The sequence below is a fragment of the Anser anser genome, assembly GCF_964211835.1.
Source record: "Anser anser genome assembly, chromosome: 19".
Classification (NCBI taxonomy): Eukaryota; Metazoa; Chordata; class Aves; order Anseriformes; family Anatidae; genus Anser; species Anser anser.
The window spans coordinates 8,623,374-8,637,077 of NC_139740.1; the positions used below are offsets into that span (position 1 = coordinate 8,623,374).

Sequence of the window (13,704 nt, forward strand, 5' to 3'; positions counted from 1 at the left end):
CTGGAAGGACAACAAAAACACACAGGTTAAAAAACGAGTTATACTAGGAAGACAAATTTATCAGTAAAGCAAAGCTTGCCTTGCAAGTTCACCTCCAGACATGTCTGTCAGAGCTTTCTTTGTTGCTTAATTTTACAGCTAGGTTGGCTGAGACACCAGGGGTCAAGCAAGCTGCTTGGTATCAGAACTTGCCTTGGGCAGAAGCAGAGCACAGGATCCTCTTGGCTCTCAGCCACTCGCTATCACTGCTACAGCCTGTCTTTACTGACACGTTTCAGTACAAGCTCTCAGAGCAGCTTTATGAAACATTAAACACCAAACAGCAGCCTCTTTGTCCAGGTACGTGCTCAGTTTAGGCCTGGACAGCAAGAGCTGCGAGCAGTCTGCTCGCATTAACATCGACGGCTAGCTTTGAGGCGTCTGAGGCTGAACAGCGATGGAACCAGGTCTGCCCAGAACATTTCCTCTCGCACCAAGTTGCACGTTTTAGAGCAGGAAGCTTATAGCTTAACAGTTACGCTGCTGACTTGGATGCTGGTCTCCTCGCTGCCCTCTCAGATGTATTTTGAGAGACCAGTGGGTCTCAGCCACCTAACCCGGGAACACTGCAGCACCCGGCTGTTGCTCCCCTTTCAGCAGGGTTGCAAAATATATCCAGCAAAACTGAAAGTGTTAAGACTGCCGTTTCCTACGTGTTTCCTCTAGCTTTCTCGTGCAGCGCACAACAAACCCACCGTCAGCCCACGCCTGGAGCAGCAGCGCCCTGTGCAGCACCATCACATCTGGCTGGGGCACAGGGCAGCACCCAGAGCACCGCCCCGTCCAGGCAGAGAAAAGGAATTGCCGCAGGAAGACAACAGGCCTTGACGGAGGTCTGAACGTGAACTGGGAGAAGCTGCTTGTGCCAGGGACACAAACGGGTGCTACAGAAGAGGTTTGCCTGCAGTCCATGGGGCAGCACAGGCCCTCAGCTGCCAGTGGTGGGCTAGCGATGCACCAGCAGGTCCACGCGCAGTATGAAAGCAGCATCTAGGAGGCTACAGAGCACGCCGCGCTGATTTGTTCAGAATCCCAAAAGGATTTTGAAGACAAATACTCAACATTAATATTTACACGTTGCTCTTTTCCATGACTTCTTAAAGCAGTTCCCAAGAAAAGGTGTCACCAGAAGGGAAGAACTGAGACTCAAAAGGGCAGGCGGCGGAGCCTCCAGGTCTCTGTCGACCCCAGAGTCAGTGACAGAGCAGGAACCAAGCTATTTTAAGACAAGTACAACGCCAAGAAACCTTTTTTTGAGACTGTCTCAGAATATCTGCAAGGCAAATTGGAAGTGCCTCACACTGCAAGTATTCTCAGATGACCAAAGTAAATCCAGGAAGGGGACCAGAGGAGAGAACCCTTGGGTTTCACACGCTGCTCGGTCAAGACATTACGACCTTGGGGCCGCCATTTACGCTGGATCTTGTTTTTTCTGCTTGCAAAAAAAAAAAAAGACAAAGCATACAGAGAATTCAGATTTGCAAAACAATTCAGGATCCTTGGAGGAAGTGCTGAAATCACACAGAGAATACAGCATCGCAGGCATAACTGACAAGACTAAGAGCTAAAACAGCCTTAACTATTAAGACACTTCCAGTTGTAACTGGCTGATTTACTTCTGCGTTAAAAGTCCTTTTTTCTCTTCCCCCTCTTGTTCCTTTCCTCTAGTCACCTTAACCCCCTCTCCTGCCCTCACAGACTGCCATTCAGTCCTAGGACAGGGCAAAGGACTAAAACTTTAGCCTAAAGAGAGTTGTAGGTCAAGGATCTCAAGAAACCGAAGTAGACACCAACTCTGTTACTGGAAATTATTCTGGAGTTTGACACTGATTCGTCTCAGCCCCCTCCCAAAACACACGCGCTGCTCAGCACAGCCTCCCTTCAGGTCCCGTTATTAGCTCCTGCATCAGGGAGAGCTGAAACAAAGGAGACAGAGGAAGGATGGTGCTAATTAAGGAACAGGTGTCTTCTGCAAATTGGGATGCAGCGGAACCAATTGGCAGAACAGCACCTCAAACCGTACCAAGGATTGACACAAGATCACTGAGCACCAAAACAGCTGGGTCTGAAACCTGGATTCCTCTTAATCACCAAAGAGCTGCTTTAGGGTAGATTTGGGGCTCTGTTGCTGAAGAGCACAAAAAGCAGTGTCACTGGCTGGAAGGACCTGGGTCTCCTGTACGTTCCTCCAACAGCTAACGAAGCATAAGGAACTCTTCTGCATTTTGTACTCAGTTTTCTGCGGGCAGTCTCCGGTGCTTAAGTCATCTAAAACATCTCAATCCGTCAAGCAATTCTTTCAACTCTCTGCAGACTTTACTCAAGTCATGGTGCAGGGCAGGGGGAGCAGGGCGGAAAGACCCAAGGCGCTGTGTCTGAGCGGTCGGGATCCCATCCCTTAAGGCAAGCAGCGTCTTCTGTGCTTAACAAGATCCTGGAACCGGTCCAGAGAATCCAAGTGAGAAATGAATTCAAGTGCAATAGAAATATATTACCTCTCCCACTTGACGCCTATTAGGGAACAGAGATGGGTATCGACGGATCGATAAGAACGACGCTCGGGCCTGGAAGGAGATGAGGTGGTGCTGCTCCGCAGAGATTTGTGCCAGCTGCTTTGAGGGAAGGAAGTCACAGCACACACTGAACAGCTTAGGAGGCGATGGGCAGGGCAGAAGATGACGTTGAACCACAAGATTAACATCCCTTCGGGGTAAAATAGTGCACAGCTCTGCAGGGTGCAGCACAGGTCAGGGAAGAGGGCCAGTTCCTCACCGATAGCCAGGACATGAGGGGCGAGGGCTCAGTCCCTGGATTGGACCCGATCCCCTCAAACCTCAGAGCCCACAGCCAGGAAGGCTGCTTAAAATCACATCCCCAAAAAGATGAGAAGAGACCCCAATGCTTAGAACGAGGACGTCTAACTTCCCAGCCTCCCTGTGCCAGACACCTCAATGTTCCTCCTACCTGCGGAGCTAATTAGTTTCATAACCCTCCCCGAGGAGAACGCAAGCCCAAAGCAGCACCTCAGACACACACCAAGCCTTCCACCTGATGTTTTCTAAGCTCAAGCTTTCCCCAGAGGGATATAATTTACGGAGTGCTTCATTACGTGTGCAGTTCAAACAGCCTGAAACCTCCACAGAAAACTGAAGTTGGCCCCGCCAGAAGTTGAGCTCTTACAGATTAAAGAGCTCTCCCAAGTTCTCCAGTTCACCTCTTGAGCTTGCTTAGACAGCTAAGAGCTTTTAATTCTCTTCCTGAACTTCAGCAAATTAACCTGAGGCAGAACGAGCACAGTCTACATTGATTAAAGATTTCTCTTCTAGCGAGAAGGATCGTCCCTGGTAGGAACCATCAGGCGTACGAGGATGATTCATTTCCAACTTAAACAGGGGAAGGGAATCCTCCCCCCAGCTAAGGAGCACCAGATCTATCAAACGCTGCTTATATGCAGAGGATGGCAGAGAGAAGCCTTCCTGCTGTGTTTTTACACAGTAAACTGGCTGCAAAGAGCAGTTCCCCGATCTCTGCCCACCCTCCTCCACCGTACGGGGAGGATCAGACAAGCGGCAAATAAACGCAACAGACGCACAAGTGGTGACTTCTCCTTATGCTGGAGGACAGAGTGGAGACCCAGCACATTACAAATCAAAACCCACTTTTTCTTGTTTATACTGACATTTTCAGGCAGAAAAGTAGAAATGTAGAGCAGAAGAATGAAGAGCAGCTTGTCACCCTGAGCTACACCCTGCCCCGCAGGCTAGCAGGACCCCGAGCAGCAGACCTGCTGGGGTGCCCTGGGAGGGTCTGCAGACCCGCTCCTGCCATGCCAGGAGCACGCCGAGGGCTGGGAGCTGCTCTTCACCCACATTTCAGCTGCTGCCACCTTCCCAGCCTCCGTACCTGTCGGCTCTTCGCATTTCAGCACGAGAAGCAGGCTGGCACACTTGTGTCTTCTTGCCATGGGGGAAGCCGGCTGGGGTGTACCATTGCCCAGAGCGTATTTTTGTAAATATTTCTAAAAGCGTATGTTATTAAAGCTCTTATGTTAAAACTTGATTACATAACCTTATTTATTGGCTTATCTTGAAAAAGCAAGAGTAAGATCAAGCGTTAATAGGACATCTGGCTGGTCGAATCAGCTTAGTCTCGGCCAAGAGGACCACCAAGAGAGCTCTCAGCCGCTAAGCGATGGCCAGCGAACACCAGCAGTCGTTCAGACTCTACAAATATGCTTTATGCCAGAGTCAGAGGGCTGCATTGACTAAACAGGTTCTTTATTGACCTGAAGGGTACATATATCACTCCGAACCAGTACAGGTCAATAGCTTTCATCCGCTTCCCAGCGCGTGGCTTTTACACAAAAAGCCAATGCAGCTCAGGAAGCACAATCAGCAGCCCCAACTCGGCTGATTCACACACGAGATGCAGCCGTTACGGCGCGATGGCCTGCATACATTTACAAGAGGACCAACTGAAAGCCAGCTTCCTTCATAACCGTCATCAGAACTTGCTTGTTTTCAGGCTCCACAGACTCATCTGTAATAGCAGCATCTGTGTTTGGTGCCTTGAGCGCTGCTTTTAAGAAAAGCAGCTACCGTTCGTTGCTGATTCAGGACCCGGACACTTTCAGACAGGTTGGGTAGAAGCAGGGTGTTTACCTGAGGGAAGTGTAACAACGAAGACTAAGTTCAAACAGAGCGAATACTCCGAGAGTAGAGTAAAATGCTTGAGATTTTTTGGATAAATGCAGTTGAGTGGCACGAGGCTATCACACCAACACGGAGTGAACAATCTCAGCTATCAGGCCATCAGTTTTAACACCAAGATAAAGACGCAAGCTCGACTGAACAAGCACCTCCTGGAGCAAGCTTTGATTCAGTGCTCAGACAAGGAAAGTCGCCTTGAACGTGGTAGCAGAAAGCAGGCATTTCATACACGCTGTCAGGGCAGCAGCTCTGACACCCCTTCTGCTCCTGCAAGACGTCCCTGAGCTCAGAGCTACTGCACAACCCTGGTGAGTGCTACAAGGGACAGACAGAAAATACAGCAAACCAGCCTGAGTAAGTACAGAGAGCAGACAAGATGTTAAGAGAGCAAGATTTTACGAGAGCCAGGGACTGGCTGCTCTTTGTGTTAGCTAACCACATTAGCTTCTCTCCTCTAGCCTATGTCGAAAAGGACATTTAAGGAAAAAACACCAAAACACAAGGGATTTACCTGCGCTGACACAGATTAGGGCGTTTTTATCCCTAGGTGGAAGCTTGAACCAGACTGCTCCTTACTGAAGACAATCTGTTTCCTATGAATTGGTGTTACTACTCACGTCCTCGGGGAATATTTTAGGGCTGACTTTGGACAAAAGCATTAAATATGAACTGCATTCCCCAATCCTGTTTGTCACTTTGAAATGTTTGTCACTGAAATAAAGAAAGCAGAGCTTTAAAACACTCGAGTGAGTTACAGCTTCCCCCACCAGCCTCTGGGAGCTGCTTTGCACCCAATGCAGACTGCAGCGGCCGCAATCCTCCCCAGCAGCAGTGTCCGGTCGCTCACACCAGGGCTTTGATTTCCAGCTAAAACCCATCAAGAGGACAGGGTCTCGAGCAATGTGTCCCCTCTGCCGTCTCTCCTCCCCTTTGCTCCCGTGACAGGGCCACGTTTCTCTTCGCATGAGCTCATATCTCCAGCTAAAGAGCCAGATGGCACATCGCTGAGGGCTGCCGTCCAAGCGTTCGTTGGTATGGCTTTACCCCTTGCAGTGGGCAGTACAAATATAAACACACGGAAAGGGTCCGACTGGTCAGGAAGGAGCTTTTTAGAGGGCTGCATAAATAAAAAGCTGAAGATGCACAGCCGCTCAAGGCTGGAGGCAGGGCTGCAGCAGGGGCCGTGCCGATAGGCAGCAAGTTATCGGCAGACAAGTGATTAGGGAGCTCTTAAAGTTGGTTGAAAATAGATTAAGAAAAAGATAACCCAGCAACACGACACGGATTGCTCAAAAGCAAGAAGCCTCAAAAGTGGGAAGCTAGAGGGAGTTTAATCTCCAGATCCCCCACGGAGTAATGAAGTCGCGATGGAGGGAGGATGCAGCCACCAGACGTCCCCCAAGCGGTATTTATTGCATTTATTGCCGAGGAAAGAAGGCGGGTTACACTTGGAGAGCAGCAGGCACCTGCTGCTACAGCAGCTCTGGTAATTAACGCGCCACTCCTGGGACACGTGGCAGCAGGTCACATAACTCACCTGGCGCACGCTGCGGGCACTACGGAGCCCTCACCCACCTCTCTCCCCAGCATCCCAAGGCAGGCAGCAGGTATCCCCCAGAACTAAGGCTTCAGCTGCTGCCCTGAGCGCTTCTGGCATTGAAGCGAGTGGCATTTCACCCCTAAAGCTCCCCTAAAGCTGGGCCCTGCCTCTTGTGGTCCCTGCAACAGCGCTCAGAGCACTTCCAGAAAGGGAGACCTTGTGCAGGACACGGAGAGAAGGGCCTGCACCCTCAAAGCTACGTAGCTGAGTGGCTCTGAGCACAACCTAGAGATTTAAAGAAGCTTTAGGCCAGCACCAGCTGACAGCAGCTTGCATTTGCCCACCCAGAAAATAAGCATATGTGTCGTGCTGTCATCACTGCGAGCCGTGATCCTGCTGGGCATCCAACACCAGGGACCAAGTGGCAATCGAACAACCTTCACGTGCAGAAGACAGCAGCACTGTGCTGCCCTCCTCTCCCCACCCCAACCCAGTGCAGCAGCCTGTTTCCAACGCTGAACCCTCTTGGGAAGTGCTCCGAACTTCCCACTTTGGAAAGAACGCCCTGGAAAACCAGTTCTTCCTCCTCCTAAACTGAAAAAATATCAGCAAAGTGTTTTCACAAAGTCATTCGGTGCAAGGATTGCAGTCCCTGGCACACCTGGGTGTGCAGGATCACAGCCAGCGGCAAGCTTGCACTCTGGGGTAAACGCACTCCCATAATCATTTCTCACACCAAGAGAAGGATGGAGGCCAGCAGCAACCCCGAGGTGACCGGCATCTCATTTTTCATCACTGGAGTATTTATGGCACCACCATTTGCAGCATCTTGTAATCACTTTAGCGCCTCCTTGACCCCTGGCTCCCCCTCACTCTGCATCTCCTAATTGCATCCGAACACGCAGAAGGGAGGCAGCAAAGTGGATGGATGCAGGAGAGCCGCGCCGGTGGTTTGTGACACTTGGAAGGACGGCAGGGTGGCTGCAGAGCCCTCTGCAGTGCCCCTACCAGCTTGCTGTGACCTCCCCTGGGCTCCAGAACAGGCTCCTCTTCCTTCCCGACACCTGGAGTCATTGCTGGCCCTCCTCACTTTGCAACTTGTTAGTATTCTACAAGAGATTAATGAGGTCCTGCCAATAAAGTGAGGGCATAATCGTTACTACACAGACACTGCCCCAAATTCTTGCCTATTCACAGCCTCTCAAGGCAGAGTATTGACAACCAAAACCGTATTTGTATCGCCTGCAAATGCCCCTGGGTTAGGCAGCACAGAGCAAGGGAGACCAGTGTGCCACGAGGGCCCTGCAAACATGTCAAGCACAAAGCGCCAGGGTTAGGAGGCGCTCGGGCTCTGCAAGGACTGCTCCTGAAGGCTACTAAGCCCGTATGCCACAACACAAACCTCCACCACTTTTCCATCACGTTCCCTCTCGACTTTTTCCCCTGTGAATATCTCATTTGAGATTTCAGTCGAGTTTCACACCATCCTTCCTTCAGCTGCCTAGAAGATGCAATTTCAGGTACAGCATCATCCCATTCACCGTGCTTTGTCAGGCAGGAGTTGCTGGAGGGGAAGGAAACGTCCCACCCTTTAGCTATTTTGCAGCAGCACAAAAGCAAGAAAAAAGCCACTTTGCCCGGGGCTAGCAGGGAGCCTGCTCGCTCCCAGCCTCTGACTCTGCACAGCACACACCGAGCTGGTGCAACAGGCTTCGGAGATCAGCTCCGCCTGAGAGCATTACACTGACTTCAACTTACAAGATAAATCCCAGCTGCATTATTTGTATTTATAGTCCTGCTTACAGAAGCATGAGCCACGTGTGGGATTTGCTGATGTAGTCCAAAAATCCACATTTTTGGACACGCACGTCAGTGATCTCACCCAGACAAAGTGCAATTTAGGAGGATGTTAAGAAGTTGCAGACTTATTTCGGAGCCTAAAGAGATGCCGTTCTGTCCAGAGCTCTTCCCTCCGCAGCCTCTGGTGATGTTCAGAGTGGTACAACTGCGCTGTTCCACAGCCCTGGTATTTTCTGTCCGTATATTAAGGAATTAATGAAAATTTCAGGGGAAGAAAGATCAGGAGCGCTGCCTTACTTGATGAAAACGCTGATGGAGTCAGGCAGGCAGCAAGGTCGGAGCTCTGTTTAGAAACAAGCCTGGTTTTAAAGCCCTGAACAAAACACTGGAAAATACGCCACTGAGAAAAAGGCGTGTATTGAATCTCCCAGGGGAGTGCTTAGCTGACTTCCCAGGCCCCCTCCAACTCTGGTTTCTCCAATGCTGTCACCGCTATCGCACAAAATAACACTGCACAGGGGAAATACATTTATAACTTATTTTCTACAAAAGCATTCCAAAACCAACAGATCAATGAATCTCCCGGAACAGCCTCGCCCGGGAAGGAAAATTTAAACGGCCCCTTTTCAGCCTTCCCGAGTCTCGCAGCGAGCTGCTGATCACAAACAGATATCGGTTCTGACACCTGCCCCATTTAGCAGGGCCTGGTCTCCAGTCCCTAGAGAACAGTGTCACTTTGGTGCCTTGCTGCCCGAAGCGAGCTTACTCCGAAGGACAGCTTCCCTTCGGAAGGAGGCAGCGCGGCCAGGGGTGTCTGCTGGGCAGCACGGGCTGTGGTTTGAGCCCCAAAACCAGCTTTGGGGAGCTCAAAACTGCAGGACGTGCACAAAAGCAGACATACCTAGAGCTGTTTCTTTGCCCAGTTTGTACGGAGGGCTTCCCAGCCCGTAAGCCCACCAGGCACCGAAGTGTGCTAGACGCTTGTGTGCAGAAGGCAAGGCGCACCAGGCACGTGGCTCCTCCTGGGGCTGGCAGTGCCTGCAGCGTGTCCGAGCTGTACCAAGGGAGCAGCCCAGCATCTTTACCTTGCACGCAGCCCCTGCCAGGCAGCTGGAGGTGGGGAGAGGACCAGCCCCTGGCAGGCAGCCTCTGGGACAGCTCGGCGTCCAAGTGACAGCATAACTCAAGCTCCATTTAAGAAAAAAAATGCTTCTCACCGCGAAGCGAGCAGACGGCTCTGTGCAGAAAACACATTCCAGTCCCCTGCACTATCGATTTTCCTGTGAAAAAGAGACAAGCTAATCCTTCAACGTTAGTTGCTTCAATCCACGCTCTTGCAGTTTCTTCCCTCTCGTACCAGCCCCAGCAGCAGGAGGCTTGCCTCCTGCCCAATATTTCTTTTATTCCAAATGCAGTCAGTTACAAGGCAAGAAAAAAAAAAAAATCACACACCAGCAGCTGAACAGCAGCTCTTGTGTCACCAGTACAAGTTTATGCTCCGCTTTCACAACACCACGCTCCTTTCCACCACTCCTGCCAGCCCAGGAAAACCTCTTCCTCCCAAGGCCAGTTATTATCTGAAGTTCCCTTTGCGTTAGGGAACACGAGGGATGTGGGAAACTCTCCGAAATGGCCAGTTTGTCTGTCACAGGCGTATGATGAGTGGGCAATTGAGAGAATTTATTGACAAGTCCACAGAAGAAGAATGGACCGGGATGAAGGAGACAGGATTTATGCCATATTAACAAGGCTGTGTGCCAATTTCAGCCTTATTAGTTCCACAATAAAGCAGCTAAGAATTGCCTTCCTGTCCCACACCCAGACACCATTTATTTTAAACAAACTTGGCTCCTGTCCTTCTTCAGCTACTTCAAAGCAAAGCAGCAACTTAATTGACCTCAGCTTTTGGAAGCAGACTAGATGGGAGGCATGAGAAGACTCCAATCAGCTCCTGAGACTGGGCTTTTAGCCAGCCCAAGCTGTAATTTTTGAGGCACCTGTAACAAACAGCAAGGGCTCTTGATATCTGTGCTTAATGCAGTATTAATTCCTCTCCTACCGCAGCAACAGCTCGAAGCTCAGGTGCCTGTACCTACAGAAACGGCACAGCACTCGGGGTGCTTTGGAGGCTCTTCCCTGTGTTCAGGGCTTTCAGAGCTGGATTTATGCACAGCAGAAACAAGTGTACAAACAGAAGTGTGACTGCCATTTCTGTATCAGTACCGTAATAAAAAAAATATTAGAGTGTTTGTGGTAGGGAACATAATGCAGTAAATCTGGCTAGGTCTTACCACAAATAACTTCTCACAACACGCAGGTGACATGCGAATGCGGCCCCAGTCCTGCCGCACCTTCACTGTAAGCTCTGGAAGCCCAGATCACAACAATCCTACGGTTCAAGCGATTTGTTTAAACAAGATGATGGCTTCGTACCAGCAGGGAAACTTCCATCAGCCTTCCTTCCCTTCCCCCAGCTCACCGGGGGAGCCCAGGGCAGACGTCCCAAACCTGACTGATGTGCTGTGAAATCAGCCCTCGATGCTCCAGACACCTCACCTGCCGCCGAAGCAGCTACCTTCACCACCGCTGGCTCTCAAGGTCTCTAGACAGCGAGACCTGTAAGAATAAATATCCAGGAGAGAGCAGCTGTGACCCATTTATTGCCGGATGCTGCTGCAGGGCACAGCTGAGGAAGGCAGGACAGGAAAAGCACTTGCTGCAGAGGGAACATGTGGATCAAGCCCAGGTGTCCTTGAAGAAGTACTCCACTTGCAGCACTGCTCCAGCTCTGTTTCTCCAGCTCCCAACTGGCCGGGGACAGCTTAGATCAAGCAGGGATGTTCAAGTATTGCCATGAGGGGTCCTCTCATAACCGCTGGGAGGTAAAAATTAAAGAAAAAAAGAACAGAGGCCAAAAGGCGACGCGGAGCTGGAGACGTGGAAAGAGAGGCTATGAGCCTCATGTGCACTAGGGCGGTTTTATAAAGAAATAGGTGTTTAGACAATAAAAATCACGGGTGCCTTTGCACAGTGCAACTTGGTGCGGTCAGGAAGGGGAGAACCAGAGCACACACACCGGAGGCGCAGAGCAAGGAGCTCCAGCCTGCAGCCGGCGAGGGCCCAGGAAGGCAGCACCACGCCGAGGCAGACGGAGACGGACCTACGGCCACACTTAGCAGGTCAGCCTTCGCGTTTGCTGGTTAAGTTCTGCTGGCACTGAGCAATTGCCCGTGTCCTCAGGCTACCTCTTGTCCCCCCTGCGCTGCCTCCCGCGGCCGCAGCCCGGCCCCGCTCTGGTCGCTCGGCGCTCTGATCAGAGCGTCAGGCTGGGGTGACATTGTTCCGCCCCGCAAAGAGGGCCGGTAAGCGCCTGCGAGCCCGCTCGTTTTATTCACTGCACAAGCACGCTTCCAACTGGGATAATCTCCATTAAACCATCTGCGCTCCCATCCTCGCTCGGCCCGCACCCGCTGGGCCGCCCGCGACACTGCAGCATCTGCGAGCCCGTCCGCGCCGACGCCGCGTCCCTTCCCCAGCAGCCCCGAAACCAGCAGAGACTCAGACGGAACAGATGCACCTGGGGGGCTCCGACACGCTGCCGAGCCAGGCGACGGGGCTACCATAGCAGCGCCTCTCTCCCCCGAAAGGCGTTCGGCTTCCCCTGAGAACAAAAGCCATCTCCTTTCCGCTCAGGGAACATGCCGTGTCCCAAACTGCCAGCAAATAAGGGCCGGGAGGAGCGCGGAGGTTTTGGCTACTGCAGCTGGCCTGGTGCAGAAGAGAAGCACCGCTTGCCAGGCTCGGATGCATTTTGGATCAGACACTCTGAACGGCCGCCGATCCCCAGGATTTAATGTCTTATTTATCTCAGCGTCTGCTTTCTAGAAACAGTGACTGCGGTGTCACGCTTGTGCACCGGTGTAACACGGGAGCAGAAAGACCGGGAAGTGTTCTGAAGAGAGATCTGAAACCTAAACGCACTGCCCCTTCCCTCAGCCCACACAGGACACCCAGCTGACCTTACAGGGACCGTGACAAAGCGACTGCGCTCAGGTGAAGGCAGCACACCCAACCCGACCCTGTCCTCAGCGCTGCCACCAGAGCAGCCAGGGGGCTCGGGACTCACTCGGGCTGTCGAGGACGTGACAGCGCCGTGACTGATCTGCAGCAAAGACAGAAAGCCATCGATCTGCCTGAGCTGTGCTCAGCGCTCGCCTTCAACAAGGTCGCTGGCTGGGCCATCTGACACAAGCTCTCCTCCCGGCCGATCTGCCCTGCGTGGTCTCAGAGCCCCGCGAGGGCTGCCTTGCAAGCCTCCCGGGCTCCTGCCACCTGAAAGAGAAGGCAAATGTTAGCAGCAAGTGATGGGACATGAGCAGACGATTAGTTCGGTATTTCCTGCACTTATTTACTTTGCAAGCCCTTATTTTCCAAGGCAATTTACAAACAAGAGGCAAGATAACCATTTGTTCAGACAAAGGTTAATAGGGGCCCAGCAGTCCCCGAGGACTCGGCAGTCACACTTAGGTGAGAAAATCTGGAGCAGCAATAAAGATGCTGCGCAGACAAGCAAGTCTCAAGAGAAGGATTTAATCTGTCTAAATATTCTCATTATGTTCGTAGTCTTCAGCTCCCATTAACAGTGATCAGAGCCGAGACAGCTTCCAGGGGCTTTTTGGGACAACAAACCGTGAAATAGGATTTTTACATCAGTCATTCTTCCTCTCCCCACTAGCTGAAGAGTCAATGTTTTTTGTTGAAAAGACAGCATCGGGAGACAAAGAGTCAACAGGATGAGGGCAGGACCAACCTTTGGCAGACCGGTGGCACTTGGCACAAGAGAGCTCCCCTTGGCACCGTTTTCTCCGAAAACCTCAAATAGACTGCTCACCCTGGAAGTCCAAAAAAGGCTTTCTGTGGGGCCACGCACAGAGTAAGAGCTACAACTACATCCAGTGACCTGCTTCGCAAGGAACAGGGATGAGATTCTAGTTAAATTCACTCATCGTGCTCCTAGAAACCACTCAAAACCTAAATACAGTCCTAAGACAAGGTGAGAGGACCAGAGGCAGACATCTAGGACACAAGGACTGACCCAAAACCTAAGCTGCTTTCTTTTGGGATCGCGGTGTCCATCTGTCCCCTTGCCACAGGGGAACTTAGCCGGCAAAACGAGACCTTGTTTGTCCACTGAAACGTGGAACCAGAATTATTCGAACAGGAGAGAAATTAAACTAGAAAAAGAAAGCCAAGGAAACAGAACAGCTTCTCTGAAGGCTGTGATCCCCTGGGACCGAGAGAAGAAACCGCTGTGCTCTTGATGCATCTCACCCCTCCTCATTCTTCCGAGGTCTTTTCCCTTTCAGACAGGCACGTTCTAGCTTTTCCTGCATGTCCACGACTCCGCTTACATACACAAGAAGCTAAGACAAAATTCATAGAGCTACACTTCCCAATACTGAGAGCGCTCCAAAACCGTGGTGATATGTCCAAGAAATACCTGCCAGACCTCTGCCACCGCAACGGAGCAGCAAACGCTTCTCGCACCTGGTTTGTGTTACACACACCATTCAGATTGAGCTTCAAATAAACGCTGCATAACTCTGGCAGCATCGT

At 51.4% G+C, this 13,704-nt stretch overlaps 1 protein-coding gene across 3 annotated transcripts in view; it reads right to left on the reverse strand.

Moving 5' to 3' along the window:
• TMEM104 (transmembrane protein 104) overlaps positions 1–13,704 on the reverse strand; it is a 44,167-nt gene that overhangs the window by 15,776 nt on the left and 14,687 nt on the right. The window lies entirely within an intron of this gene.